This window comes from Enhydra lutris, unplaced genomic scaffold, assembly GCF_002288905.1.
Source record: "Enhydra lutris kenyoni isolate GAN:26980312 unplaced genomic scaffold, ASM228890v2 scaffoldscaffold21, whole genome shotgun sequence".
Taxonomy (NCBI): domain Eukaryota; kingdom Metazoa; phylum Chordata; class Mammalia; order Carnivora; family Mustelidae; genus Enhydra; species Enhydra lutris.
This window is the reverse complement of record NW_019154105.1, coordinates 49,761,139-49,777,002: the sequence shown is the minus strand read 5'-3', so window position 1 is coordinate 49,777,002 and position 15,864 is coordinate 49,761,139.

The following is a 15,864-nucleotide window of genomic DNA, read 5'->3' as shown; positions in this document are numbered from 1 at the left end:
TCCTGCCATTTGTGACAACACAGATGGACCCTGAAGGCCTTATGGTAAGTGAAATAGGTCAGTCACAAAGACAAATACTGTATGACATCACTTATATGTGGAATCTAAAAAACCAACAACACTCACAAAAAAGAGGTCAGATTTGTGGCCAGCAGAGGTGGGAGGTGGGGGCAGGTGGCACTCGATGAAGGTGGTCACAAAGTATCAACTCCCAGTTATAAGGGGCACTTGGGTGGCTCAGTCAGTTAAGCATCTGCCTTCAGCTCAGTCCTGGGATCGAGTCCCGCATCGGGCTCTCTGCTCAGCGATGGGGTCTGCTTTTCCCTCTTCCTCTGCCTGCTGCTCCCCCGCTAGTGCTTGTGCTTGTGCTCTCTCTTTCTCTGTGTCAAATAAATAAATAAAATATTTTTTAAAAAATCAAAACAAAACTCCCAGTTATAAGATCAGTAAGGACTGGGGATATCACATACTACCTGAGTGGTTACCACTACTTCATAGTATATCTGAAAGTTGCTAAGAGAGTAGATCCTAAAAGTTCTCATCGCGAGGAAAATAGAAACAAGTATGTGAGGTGGTGGATGTCAACTGACTGTGGAGCCCAAGTCACAACATGTGCACGTCAAGGCATTACGCTGTAACATGTTAAATTTATATAGTGCTGTATGTCGATTGTATCTCAATAAAACTGAAAAAAAAAAAAAAAAAGAATTTAAACAGTACTCAAAAGGATTACTCAGAGTGCCTTCTCCAGTTCAGGGAGAGGCCAGCAGAGACAAGGAGGGAGCCAGGTGCTCCCCCACAGCTGGAACAGTGGCAGGGCTGGCCCTGCGGAGACCCTCGCTCACAGGAGCCCAGCAGCTTCCGCTGACCCCACGCCTCGTGATGACCCCAAATGAAAACAACAGCAAACGCTCATGGTGGGTTGCAGACCGGGCGCAAATCCTGGGCTACAGCCCCTTTTCATGGACGTGGTCTGACTTCCCTCCCCTTGAACTCACTTGCTTGGGGAAAATGCAGCAGCAACGAGGTCCTGGGACTTTGGAGGCCAGATTCCAAGGAAGCATTATGGCTTGCGTCCCAGTCTCTTGGGACACACTCTAGGAGCCCGGCCACTCTTCTGTGAGAAAGACCAAGCAGCACTCCGGGCTGAGCTCCAGCCAGCAGCCGGCACCACCCTGCCGGACACGGAAGCAAACCATCTTGGAAGCCCACCTGCTGCCCCACCCCGCCCAGCCCAAACATCCCCACTGCCCAGCCCAGCCCACCCTAAAAAACCTCACCCGCTGTTCACAGAATCCGGGAAGAGGGTTGTTTGCAGCCACTGACTTGGAGGTCATTTGCTAAAGAGCGATAGACAGCTGGAACACACTTTTGCTGAGCTACTTTAGGACAGCACCAAGGCTGGTGCTGTCCAGTACCTCCTGTCATCTTCACGGGGGCCTGCACATGGTAGGTATTTAATCATACAAACATGAGAACTAAGGCTTTGGCCTTGGGAAGATTAAGCAGCTCACCCAAAGTAGGACCAGAAGTCTGTTCCATCTGTCTCCGATACCTTTAATGACTAGGAACCCTCCAGGGGAAGAATCCACCCAATGTGCTAGGTTACAGGTGGGAGAAAAATAAAGTGAACGGCGAGCTTATGTGGGTGCAAGAGACTGAACCTCAGATTGGGCCTAAAACAGAATATAAGGAGTGGAGACTCTTCATAGAAATGGGCTCTCCCTCCACCTGCAGTTGCATCACTGCTACAGGCCGGAACGGGAATAAGGGAGGGGGTGCCCAGGTGGCTCCGTGGGGTAAGCGGCCAACCCTGGATTTGGCTCAGGTTGTGATCTCTTGGGACCGAGCCCCACATGGGGCTCCGCACGCAACAGCTTTTCCCTCTCCCTCTGCTCCTCCCCACTCTTGCACTCTCTATCTCCAAAATACATACATACATACATATATACATACATACATACATACATAAAATCTTTAAAAAAAAAAAAAAGGATGAGAAGGGAGGGAATATTTTCACAATGTTAAAGATTTTTCCCCGTTTTAAATGAGCAAAGCCAGCACACTGACCGTGCCCTTGACATTTGTCACTGAAGGACACTAACACCATGGACTTAGCCTCTGATCTGTCAGGCACTGCTTCAGGTGCCTCACCTGTCAGGTAACCACGGGCACATTTCCTTACATTTGTAAGTGCTTTAGAGTTTATAAACGACATTTGCCCACATGCTCATTTCATCATGAGAGCAGATGCTTTTCCTGGGGAGCAAACGGAGCCAAATTAATCAGTGAATAATTAATATTTATCAGGCAGTACCTACGTGATGGGAGAAATACGGCCCTTCCTTGCTGTCTCTTCCCTGCGGTTTGCTTTTCTCCCTCTGCTTTCTTACTGCACCGTTTGTACTGTAACGGTCTGTATATATTTCCCTCATGGGCCTGTAAGTTTCTTTTGCACACCAGCAGCACTTGGGGCAGAAGAGACTAGTGGCCCTGGTGGGAAGGACAGGTGGATGGATAGATGGATGGGTGGGTAGGTGGATGGGTGAATGGGTGGGTGGGTGGGTGGATTGATGGATGGATGGGTGAGTGGATGGATGGATGGGTGGATGTATAGATGGGTGGGTGGATGGGTGGATGTATAGATGGGTGGATGGGTGGGTGTATAGTTGGATGGGTGGATGGATGGGTGGGTGGATATATATAGATGGATGGGAGGGTAGGTGGATGAGTAGATGGACGGGTGGATGTATAAACGGATGGATGGGTGGGTAGGTGGATGGATGGACGAACAGACTATATTTACAGTTAATCACCCAGTCCCTGTGACGTTCCTGACTATGTAATTGTGGGCCAGGCACTTAACCTTTCTGAAGGGAGATTCTCTTACTTCCATAGTTACTGGGGATTAAATGAATTAGTGCATGTTTCTTGTGGGGGTGGACATGTTGCTAACTCTCCAAAGCAGAAGCTACAAAGAGGAGAGAGAGGAGGCTACTGCAGAGGATGAAGAGCTGGAAGATGAGGATGGAGAAGACAGTACAGGCTAAGTCATCAAAACAGGCACTAAGGAAGAAAAAAAAGGATGGACTTAAAATATTATCTGGTGGGGTGCCTGGGTGGCTCAGTGGGTTAAAGGCTCTGCCTTCAGCTCAGATTATGGTCCTGGGGTCCTGGGATGGAGCTCCACATCTGGATCTCTGCTCAGCAGGGAGCCTACTTCCCCTTCTCTCTCTGCCTGCCTCTGCCTACTTGTGATCTCTGTCAAATAAATAAATAAAATCTTAAAGAAAAAAAAAATTATCTGGTCTTCAAGGTGCCCAAAGCCTAATATTTAGGGAGAAATGAGAAAAGACACCAAATCTACCAGGCCTCTACCATCAACTGGAAGGTGTGGGGGTGGACAGAAGTGGGCAAGGAAGTAAGGGGAGGTTTCAAATGGACAGAAGACGGGCAGGAGGATTCGATGGCGTGGGCAGGTTGGGAGCTGGGGGTGGAATAGGGGGAAAGTAGGAGACCCATACCAGACAAGGATGGTCATGCAGTGAGAGGGTATTTTGGGGGCAGCGAGATTGGGGAATTCAGCTTTGTGGAGCACTCACAGAGACTTGAAAGGAGTGACAAGATAGGGAAGGAGGGGTCCTCCTGACAGACACAAGGGGCATCACAGCAGCGGTCTGCCGGTTTTCGACTGGCTGTGCGTGAGCAAGGGTTCGCCGTCAGTACCATGGTAACAGCACTATGAATGAGCCAAATACTGTGCTAAGTCATTACATGCATGACCTCATTCAGTGTTCACACCAAGCTCATCTGGTGCCAACCACACTATTATCCCCATTTCAGAGATGAGACAACAGAACTGAGACATCTGGTCACCCAGGATAACACAGCTCGTGACACATGGGGTTAGGCCTTGATGTCTGATTTACCCAAGTCCAAAACAGGAGGCTGTCACACTGCTCCAAACCCATCTTTGGTGCTGTTCCACAGGAACAGAGGGTAGAAGTTACAGAGATGTGGGTCTGGGCTCAGCAGCAACAGTTCTCTCAGAATTTAGGCTGAGCCTGACTGTCCACCCCCCACCTCTGCCCAAGGTAGCCCTCTCTGCTGGGGCTCATCAGAAAGAGGTGACTGAGGAGAGGGACTATCTTTCATGTTTCCAGGCTGTCTGGCCCCTTTTAAACTTCTCGACACAGTTTCAAACAGACGTATTCAGTGTCGTTGGTTTTTGTGGTCCTTGCTTATTTTAATATCTTGGAGGAAAAGTCAAGAAAGCAGGGTTTGGCCTGACGAAGGGAGATGAAGCTTGACAGGTTTATGTAAGGAATAGGCCTAAAGATCTTTAGGTGATTAATCAAGAAGAAACAAGCTGAAAGGGGAGGATACTCTAATGGGAAAAGAACTTGAAAATTCCACCACGGTAATAAAACATGGGCTCTCGCTACAACTCTGCGGGGCTGCGAGCGGAGGGCCCCTCTGTGGGAGGCAGGAGGAGGGAAACTGCCAGGACTGACTGCTCTGGGAGGCCAGGACCCAGCGACCTCCACCACTGCATGGATAATGTTGGCGCAATGGATAGTATTCCATCATAGTCTCCCACTCTTCCAGAAAGTTCCACAAGGTTAATTTTGGCTACAGCCTGACCCAGTGACTTCTACCACTTTTTGGAACATGACCATGTAATAGGCGGTATTCCATCACAGTCTCCCACTCTTCTAGAAGGCACTACACAGTTTATATTGGCTACAAATAGAATCAACTGTTTGATCAGTCAATGGCTGCTGTCCCTGTGGGCTTGACCGCACGCCTCTGTTTCCACTGCTAAAGTGCTGGGCAACCTCCTCCCCACAACTTTTACACTGGTTAGTCTAGAAAGTGTCATTACTCACTGAGTGGATCAATTATCCACCAAATGCCACTGCAGTAGGAACACTGGTGGAGCACACGGAAGGAATCCTGTTGTCATTTATTTGGGAAAACTATCACTATCCTTTTTAAACACCGTTTTTCGATTTTCCCTGTTTTCTTTGAGTCTTATGGTGTCAGGACTTATATTTAAGTCTGATTCATTTCAAGTTAATTTTTGTGAGTGGTATAAGAGCAGGGTCCAGTGTCATTCTTTCTCATGTGGCTATCTAGTTTTCCCAATGCCATTTACTGAGGAGACTGTCCTCTCCCCATTGGTGTGTTCCTGACACCCTTGTCAAAAATTAGTTGATTGTATTCGTGTGGGTTTGTGTCTGGACTCTACTCTTTTCCCACTAACAGGGAAGAAAATACTATGCAAACCATGTATCTGATAAGAGGTTGATAAATAAAATATATAAAGAACCCATACAACTCACTAGCAAAAAAAAGCAATCCAATTAAATTTAATCCAATTAAAAAACACACAAAGGACCTGAACAGACATTTTTCCAAAGAAGACACACAAATGCCAACAGGTGCAAAAAAGGTGCTTAATATCACTATATCATCAGGCAAATGCAAATCACCTCACAACTGCTAGGATGGCTACTATCCAAAAGACAAGAGATAACAAATGTTGGCAAGGATGTGGAGAAATGGGGACACTTACACACTGTTGGTGGGAATGTAAAATGGTATAGACATTATGGAAAACAGAACAGTGGTTCCTCAAAAAAATCAAAAATTGAACTACCATGTGATCCAGCAATCCCACTCACTCACGAGTATTATCCGAAGGAAATGCAATCATTATTTCAGAGCGGTGTCTGCATTCCCCTGTATGTTGCAGCTTTGTTCACAACAGCCAAGACATGGGAACAACCTAAGTGTCCTTCCATGAATGAGTGAAACATGGTATTGAGATATACACACACACAAAATATATATATATAATATACATATATATATGTATTATACACACAGTTTATATATATATTATTCAGTCATAAAAAGGGAAACACTGCTATTTGTAACAATATGGATGAACCTGGGGGCATTATGCCAAGTGAAATAAGCCAGAAAAAGACAAAGGTAAGTAGTGTATGGTATCACTTATGTGGAATCTAAAAAAGAAAAAAAAATCCCACTTTATAGAAATCTGAAATAGAACGGTAGTTGCCAGGGACTAGAGGGAGGAGGAAATGGGGTGATACAGGTCAAAGGGCACAAATTTTCAGTTCCAAGTAGTTCTCCAGATCTAATGTACATCTTAGTGACTCCAGGTGGCCCAAGGATATAACACTTTTAAAGAGCCATCTTTTTATTAACCAACCAGTTGGTTGCAAGCTTACCGGAAAGGAGTGCTTCTACAGTATCAAAAATAGCTTGCACTAACAATAGCGAGCATTCACTGAGTGCCTTCCCTGGATTGGGCAGTGTTTTTTTTGTGTTTTTTTAATATTTTATTTATTTGACAGACAGAGATCACAGGTAGGCAGAGAGGCAGGCAGAGAGAGAGGAGGAAGCAGGCTGCCTGCCGAGAGAGAGCCTGATGCGGGGCTCGATCCCAGGACCCTGGGATCATAACCTGAGCCAAAGGCAGAGGCTTAACCCACTGAGCCACCCAGGCAGCCCCTGGGCAGTGTTTTAAATGCACTATTAATTCCATTACTCCTCACAACACTGCTTTCTGCTAGATACTATTTCCATTTTAAAGACAAGGAAAGAGGCACTGTGAGCTCAGTTGCCTGAAGACCGGATCAGGGTCTGTGAGAGCAAGTACCCTTTCTCCACTCTTGGAGGCCACAGGAGTGACAGGGGGCTCCACCACCCCTGTCTGGGCAGTCAGCAGAGGGCACCTCCCTGGCCACAGGGTTTGACTCAGGAGGGGTACAGGTCCCAGCAGAGACAGCCTGAGACAAGAGCTCCTGGGAAGACCCACTACCCTTACAACAGAGCCAGCTGACACTAAGTTGGTAAGAGTTGGGATCCCCAAGGAGGATGCAAACAAAGCCAAAACAGAGGAAAACAGAATGGAGGGGAGGGGCTGTGTCCCAAAGCCATTGTTTGAGCCCTGTCCGAAGCCATTTCCCTAGACGCTTTCACAGTATGAGCCAATATACTGCCAGTTCTGATGAAGCATAGGAGTTGGATTTTTTTGTCATCTACGACCAAAATTCTTATAACTGAATTTCTAACCATAATCCTTTTTTTCTGGATACTTTAAGTCATTGAATTAGTCTTTGCTGTGAACCTATTAAATATCTGGGTTCAACACTATAGTTTCTAAGGTCGAGTAACAAGTCTAAGACAGTCCCTAGCCACCAGGAACTTTGGGTCACATTGGGAGTGAGATGCCCACCCTATCCATGCTGACTCCCCCAGAAGTTGAGTATCAGAGCTGCCCCAAGGCAGTGACTATGAGCCAAGCGCGAAGAGGGAGATTAGCTGCTGAGGAAGGAATGGGCTGGAGGAGGATGAGAAGGTCAGGATGGGATGAGGTGGGGAAGGCCATGAGCAGCTGTGTGGATGGCAGCAGGGTAACCCAGGGAGGGAACCAACGGGTGATGGTGGAGCTGAGGGTTGATTTCCAATCTGAGCTTCCCCCAAAAGCAGCCCCTGAGACAATTGGGTGTATTGTATTTGGGATGTGATCCCTGAAAGTGCTGCTATGGAAGGGAAGGAGGCCAGTAAGAGGGCCACTGGCAAGCTTAACAGTGCCTGGGCAAATGGAACTCTGTCCTGGGAACCCCTGGGAGATAGTGGGGAACAGGCTGGAGAATCAGCCCAATGAAGAGGTGAAGAATGAGGTATTTATCTACAACCTTCCCCACCCCAGCGTGACTCAAAGCTGCTTCTAGGGCCACCGCCACTTCAAGCCTGCCTGCAGCAGGGGAACTACAAACACCTTGGGTAGCCAGGCACAAGAGCTAGTCCCATAGGTCTGCAACAGTCACCAACACGACTGACTGCCTTTGCATCGAGCCAAGACAGCCAGGATTTCTCTGTCCCCAGGGGTATCATAAAACCTATCAAGTGGCTCACTGAAGGCCGGGAATTTTGGGGCCAGACGGGAACGGGAGAAGGAATGTTCTGAAAGGGGAACTATTTTCTTAAACTCCAGAGCCCAGGGAATGTTTCAACAGTCACACAGCAAAGGCGGGGAGTGAGTCCAGATGATCTCCCCAGCATCCTCCCAGCTCTGCTGATCTCAGAGAGTGATTAGGATGAAACCAACCTGCTCCTCCTGGGAAGCTCAGGTGAGCCATCGGACTCACCTTTCCCCTTGGCCCAGCACAGTGGCCCAAATCCCCACAATTATGGTCTTAAAAAGCTGCCAGTCTTGGACCAGGCACTTTTGTTTTTCTCATTTGCAGTGAAGAACTAATGCCAATTTCTTGCTGGCAACCTGCTATGTGTTTGAAGCATTCCATCATTTAAGCAGAGAGCCCTTGTTTTATTGAAAGGTTTGAGGGAGAAATATACAAACAACACTAAGAATATAGGTGAAGCAGGAACGTCATTTAGGAAGACCTTTCCTTCCTTCACTCAATCAACAAATATTTTATGGACCCCTAATTTGTGCCAGGCAAAATGAGTACCAAGTCTGGACTCTGCTCTTGTGTGTGTGTGTCTGTGTATAAATAAATGTACATTTATGGTCACATTGTGATCAGTGCTAGTGGAAAAGAGATTAAGCAGGGGAAAGTGATATGAGAGTGTGTTATCTGAAATAAGTCCCTCTGAGTAGGTGGTACATGAGTACAGAGAGACCTATGAAGGTAAAGGTGAGGAAGGAATCCATGTCCTGGAGGAGGACATTTTAGAAAAGGGAAACACGGGCACCTGGGTGGCTCAGTTGTTTTAAGCATCTTAGGCTCAGGTCACAATCCCAGGGTCCTGGAATCAAGTCCCACATCAGCAGCCTGCTTCTCCCTCTCCCTCTGCCACCTTTCCCCCGACCTGTGCTCTTTTGCTTTCTTTCTCTCTTTTTGTGGTGGTAGGGGCGGACCAGGAGGCACATACATGAAGTGTGATACAAGCTGTATCAGTTTCAGACTGCTGCTATAACAAAGTATCACATAAAACAAAAAATAAAACAAATGTATTATCTTACACTTTTGGAGGCCAGAGGTTCAAGATGGGTCTTATAGGCTAAAATATGGTGTCAACAGATCCCGCATTCCATCTGTAGGCTCTAGAGGAGAACCTGTTTCCTTGCCTCCTCTCCTCTAGCTTCTAGAAGCTGCCTGCTGCCCCCAAGTAGATGCAAAGTCACACAGCTGTGCAAGTGGCAGGAGCCAGGGCCTTAAGAAGTATTCCAAACATCCCACCCTTTCACCACTGAATCCTAATGCCCCCACTGAGACCGAAGGGCCCAGACAACCATTTATTTGAAAAGTGCCTTCACTTCCCCAAGCCCTAAGCCATGTTACCCAGTGGAATATTTCAGAAGCAGATTTACAGCTGGAGGCATACCTGGAGTTGGGGTGCTTAGATACCCTACCATTTTCATTCCCAAAGTGCTGAGCTTGTCCTCAGAAAGGTCCCCAACACATTCCCACTGGCTCATTTAAGGAACACTATCTGGCATAACTAAACTGAAATTTACAGGGGAGTCAGCATGGAATGACAAAAAAATTAGATCTGAAAGAGGAAACAGAATCCTAGGCCTAGACATGAGAACTTGGGCTAGTTCTTTGTCAAAGTTGGGTATGCTTCCCTGCAAATGGAGACCCTTCTTTCCTGCTCTACCTGATACACAGTCCCTAGTCATTTACAAATAAACTACAGTAATAATCTTTTGGGTACCTGATCAATGGCTAGGGACTATGTTCTTTTAAATACATTACATACTTTTATAGTTAATCCCCATTTCAGGGACGCCTGGGTGGCTCAGTTGGTTGGACGACTGCCTTCGGCTCAGGTCATGATCCCGGGGTCCCGGGATCAAGTCCCACATCGGGCTTCCAGCTCCATGGGGAGTCTGCTTCTCCCTCTGACCTTCTCCTCGTTCATGCTCTCTCTCACTGTCTCTCTCTCAAATAAATAAAATCTTAAAAAAAAAAAAAGAAAAGAAAGTCAAGAAACGGTAATGCATTACCTAAAAATTTAATGAAAAATAAACAAACTTGATATTTAGTTATAAAGGGCCAAAATTTTACAGCCATTACCAGACTCTAATCACATGATTGGGGGGGGGTACTGTCTGAAATTAGCTAAGTTTTAAAACTTATTCCATGTTTAAATCACTTAAAATAATGCACACACAGAAGTTTTGATCACTATTACCCACATTCTCTTAATGCCACTGGCATAATTCAAAAGCCATTTTTGTTTATTTGGGGAAAGCAGGAAATCAGGTGCAATTAAAAGCCACCATGTCGGGGCGCCTGGGTGGCTCAGTGGGTTAAGCCACTGCCTTCGGCTCAGGTCATGATCTCAGGGTCCTGGGATCGAGCCCCGCATCCGGCTCTCTGCTCGGCAGGGAGCCTGCTTCCTCTCTCTCTCTGTAACTGTGTATCAGGGGAAAAGCCATGACTTAGAATGAAGAGACAAAATAACAAACTGAATGACCTTGAAGAGAATTTGGTTATCTCAGGGCCTTGGTTTTCTTTGAAAATGAGGGTTTAAAATCAAGGACTTCTGAGGTCCCGTCCAGCACTTTCTTTGATTTTATGACAGCTACTGCAATTGCAACAGAAACTAACTCCCATTCCATAGAAACAAAACACACAGTATCATTTTAAGAGTCAAAGAGTCAAATTCTTGTTTTGAATTTTAAAGTGCTACATGACTGCTAAGGTTAAAACTCCTCTTTTTCAAAAATCGAAAAGGTTGAATCATCAGAGGATAAAACCCATCACCAGTGCAAACCAAAGTGGATTTTCAACCTAGTAGAAAATTTGAATTGACAAAGCATGCAAAAATTAGCTCAAATATCTGCAGCCTTCCTCTGAGTATCCAGGCAAATGTTTAGTGGTTTAAGTGTTTATTGTTTATGCTGCAGGAAGCAATGAGGCTAGAAGCATGAATGCGATATGCCCAGAAACTAGAATCTTCACTCAACAGGGAAGGAGTCATCTTCAAAGAAAAATAACACAACTAAAAAATTAAAAATTCTTAATCAGAATTGTTTCCACAGGATCTTGGGGGGGGCAGTTAAGGAAAGGGTGAAGCATGGGGGAAAATCACCAACTGTCAATCATGTGTTTGCAAATTTTCAATTTCTTACAGTCACTGGATTTACATACATTTGTTGGTGATGCTTCTTTCTCCGTGTACACAGTGAAAGACACTGTCCAAAATAAATTTTGATATAAAGTAGAACTTAGCAAGAAAAAAATCACTTAAAAAATCAAATCTTAGGGGCGCCTGGGTGGCTCAGTGGGTTAAAGCCTCTGCCTTCGGCTCAGGTCATGATCTCAGGGTCCTGGGATCGAGCCCCACATCGGGCTCTCTGCTCGGCGGGGAGCCTGCTTCCTCCTCTCTCTCTGCCTGCCTCTCTGCCTACTTGTGATCTCTGTCAGATAAATAAAATCTTTAAAAAAAAAAAAAAAAGAAAAAAATCAAATCTTATATAATGGAAATACTTTAAACCACAGCATTCATACATTTGACTGTGGATCTCAAATGCTTATCTAAACAGAGGCAACGCAATTAAACTGCCTTCACTCAAAATGGTGTCAGAAGGCAACTACCCTATTTACTAGCCACTGGTAAGTTATGACAACACTATTTCATAGCCTGTCACTGCATTGCTTTTAACCACCCTGGCTCAAGGATTCAGGATTTCCTCAACACTAAGGACTTATCTCAAATATTTTAGTGCTGAACAGTTAAAAAAAAAAAAAAGTCAAGGTGGCAATGCCATATTCAAAAACTAGATAATGACCTGGAAATAAAAGAGGGACGGGCCCTGGGAAGTGATATACTGCCACTTAACTGTGTCCCTAAGCTTTCCATTTTTTTTAACAGAGAGTGAAACTTAGAACATAACTTAAAAGATAAATCTAGAGGGCCTAGAAATTCTATGGGAAATCCAATGGCCATGGAAAACTTCCAGGTCACCATTCGTCTTTGTACTGTTCAAATGTAACTTAATAATAACAAATAATGAACACATGATTGGTCACAGTATCTATAAACACTGTCACAGAGGCTCGTGCTCTGTCAATCCATAAATACAACGTAGATTATCCATAAAAAGCTCCTGATTCCTTTCAATACATTCTTTCTGAATACTTCCTGCAAGCATCCCCTAGGATGTCAAGAGTGAAAGCATTCAGGTTACTCAGATCTGCTTGTCTTGGTCACAGTACTCTATGTTTACACAGGGCAATCTTTTTCCAAGTGACTTTAAGAATCCTGAGAGTCAGGGAATAAGCAAGACAGATCTTTGAAAGGAGGTCACAATAATTATTTTAAGTTCTATGTAAAGAATGGAGTTTTACTAAGGTCCCACAAAATACCTATTTAAATTTTTTTTTTAAAGATTTTATTTATTTATTTGACAGACAGAGATCACAAGTAAGCAGAGAGGCAGGCAGAGAGAGAGGAGGAAGCAGGCTCCTTGCTGGGCAGAGAGCCAGATGCAGGGCTTGATCCCAGGACCCTGAGATCATGACCTGAGCTGAAGGCAGAGGCTTATTAACCCACTGAACCACCCAGGTGCCCCTAAAATCGTATTTTTGACAGTGGAACAGGAAAGGCTGTCAATTATGGGCATCCACTGGACCAGGTATTATATATTATTTTATTTAGTGAAAACCCTTTGGGCAAACTATTATAATCAAGCCTCCCCTTACAAATGAGGAAGCAGGTTAGCTGTCACAAATGGGTTTTAAAACCTGACTGAAAAACAAATAAATAAAAATAAAATAAAATCTGATTGTTGTTTATGAAAGTTCATTTTATCACATTCTTGCCTCACTCCATTGCATGCCCTTGAACAATCTGGTTTTTAGCCTAACGAGTAAAAAGTAGGAGGGAGTCTTAAGTTCTACCACTACCAGTAAGAAGGAAACAATGACATAAAACACTAAACACATGAAAGCCACAGCAGTTTATTTTGAAAAATACCTCCTGAAAAGTTACTATATACCAGGCCTAGAGTCAGGTACTAGGGACATAGAGACATGCAACATAGCTCCAGCTCTTCAGGAACTAACAGCCCAACAGAGTAGAACAGCCTCAAATACTCAGACTGAAAGTACAGAAGTGGGAAAGATGATCTATCCTCACCATGACTCCAAGTCATGGGGAAAAACAGTTTAGTATGAATGAAAGCAGGAGGAAATAAACATGATTCACTTTGGTTTGGAAATACTTCTAATCCCAAAACAGAACAAATTGACTTCTGGATTATGTTTACTTCAAATGTCACTTCAGATTATGTTCCGTGAGCCATTCTAAAACCACAATCAAGAAAGGGCTGTGCTGAAAATCCACACTATACTAAACAAGTAGGTCACCAATTAAAACAGGTGTCCTCTTCAGACCCTTAAAGTACTACCTAAAGAAGAGAAGGACCAGGGATACAGTAAAGTTCCCTCTCCATTTTATGAACACTAAAACAAAATGGAAAACTGGACCCACCTTGGTCACAAATGCGCCTAATATATAATGTGGATGGGGCACCTGGGTGGCTCAGTGGGTTAAGCCTCTGCCTTTGGCTCAGCTCATGATCCCAGGGTCCTGGGATCAAGCCCCGCATCCAGCTCTCTGCTTGGCCGGGAGCCTGTGTCCTCCTCTCTCTCTGTCTGCCTGCCTCTCTGCCTACTTAGAGCTCTGTCAAATGAATAAATAAAATCTTTAAAAAAAAAATTTTATAATGTGGAAAATATTCCAAACTTATGACAAGCACCATAATCTAAGGATCAGTCAAGGACTCCAACCAGGCTTGATATATCCCAGCTCCCTGCTATACAGCTCAGGGAAAACATTTAGTACAGGGGCCCTCATGCAAAATGAGGAATAGCCAGTTCTGCTGTTAAGTGGCCACATGACCTTGGACTTCAGTTCTCCTTAAAAAAAAAAAAAGAAAAAAAAAAAGAAATAACGCAATATACCACATTATAAGATTCAGTTCTAATGAAGGATTCTGAAGAGTTCCTATAAACTATTTTAAAAGTTGCTACTGACTGCTTTCTCTTTTCCTCCACCATCCCTGATCAGTTCCACTGCCTTCAGCCTACACTGTTGTTTCTTGGTGAAAACATGACCACAACTATCCAAGAGCCATCAATTCGTGTCAAAATCCTCTGTACGAAAAGACACCCAATATTACATTTCTCCACACTAACAAAAATGGCGAAATGTGTTCTTACTCATCAAATAAAGTATCTCCTACCAAAACTGACATGAGACAGTCCTGATCATAACATTACTTTAAGAGAACAACTCCAAAGCAGTACGTACCATTACTTTTTGTACAAAGTCCTATGTTTCTCTAAGGTAATTAAATGTTCCAGAAGGTTAGTCAAGTGCAGCCATTCAAAATTTAAAAAATACCTTTAACATCATCAGTCCAGCCCCTCTTCTTAAATACAAAAAAGTAAATAAAACATGAACTATATTATAAAAAAATTTCATTGATATAATTAATTTTGGGAAGTAATGATTACATAAAATAGCCAAATATAAAGCTTTAAGAATTTTTGTTTTATAAAATAGCCCTGTACGTTTTTGTACCAAGAACTGAAAACTAAAGCAATGGCATACATAGACTATCACAATTCAAAGATGAAATTCCAATAATTTCTGTTACAATTTACTGCATGAGTTTATCATTCCTTAAAAATTAAAATGTTTCCCTTTTGAAGAATGTTAGCACTGACAGGTAAACCCTCCCTGTGAATCAAGGACAAGGTTCTTTGATAAGATACTAAATAGAGCTAGTGCCATAAAGCTGAAATATTCCCCACCATCTAACCTTAGTAATTCCACTTCTTTATAAAATCTAAAATAAAACAACTCACACCTCTGTAAGCATTAAAATAAATTCCCATTCATTAAGTGTTTTAAAATAAGTCACCCCCTAAAATTGAGAGCAAACCTCATTTCAGTCTGATCATGTCTCTAATTTGGCTAAGACAAAATTTCAACTGCCTAACAATTCCTATGAAAAACAAATACATGAGCTGAAATGAAGACACTTGTCAGTAAAGACATCACAACTGGTACTGTGTATACAATGTTCACCAATGCTACTAACCAAACATTTGCACAGAAGCACAAGAAAATTCACAGGTACTAGATGAGTTTATAGGGAGAGCTATCAATGATTCTTTTAACGGTTTTAACGATGTATTTATGTGAAGAGTACACACACGCAGCACAGACAAAACACGAGGGACAGAGAGAGAAAGAATTCCAAACGGATGCCATGCTCAGCATGAAACACGACACGGGGCTCAATCTCACAACCCGGAGGATCATGACCTGAGTCGAAACCAAGAACTGGATGCATAACCAACTCTGAGGGCGCACCCAATGATTCTTTTTAACGACAAGATCTCGAAGACGTTACCGATTTCCTCCACGCCTTCATAAGCCGCATTCAACCTGGGCCGCTTTCTCCCTGCTCATCACTCCTGGGCTGTAGACCACAGGAGAGGAACCTGAGAAGGAACCTGAGAAGTTGTAAACTTGGGAAAACCACACTTAAATAACAAAAACCAAGTTATTTAAGTGTGGTTTTCCCAAGTTTACAACTTGAGTTCTCCATCAGGTTCCATTTACTACAACCTACTACAATTACAAATGAAGACTCTACAAGAAATAGCATCTTTTAATACAGAATAAGAGGCCCACGTATTCATTTAAAAAAAAAAAAAAAAATCTAAGAAACTTCCCAAATCCAGGCTGGGCTACACTGCATACACCACTGCTGATGGAGGTGGCTGCAGAGAACTGCGTTTGCTAGGTTAGGCTCAAATACCCTCAAAATGAGCA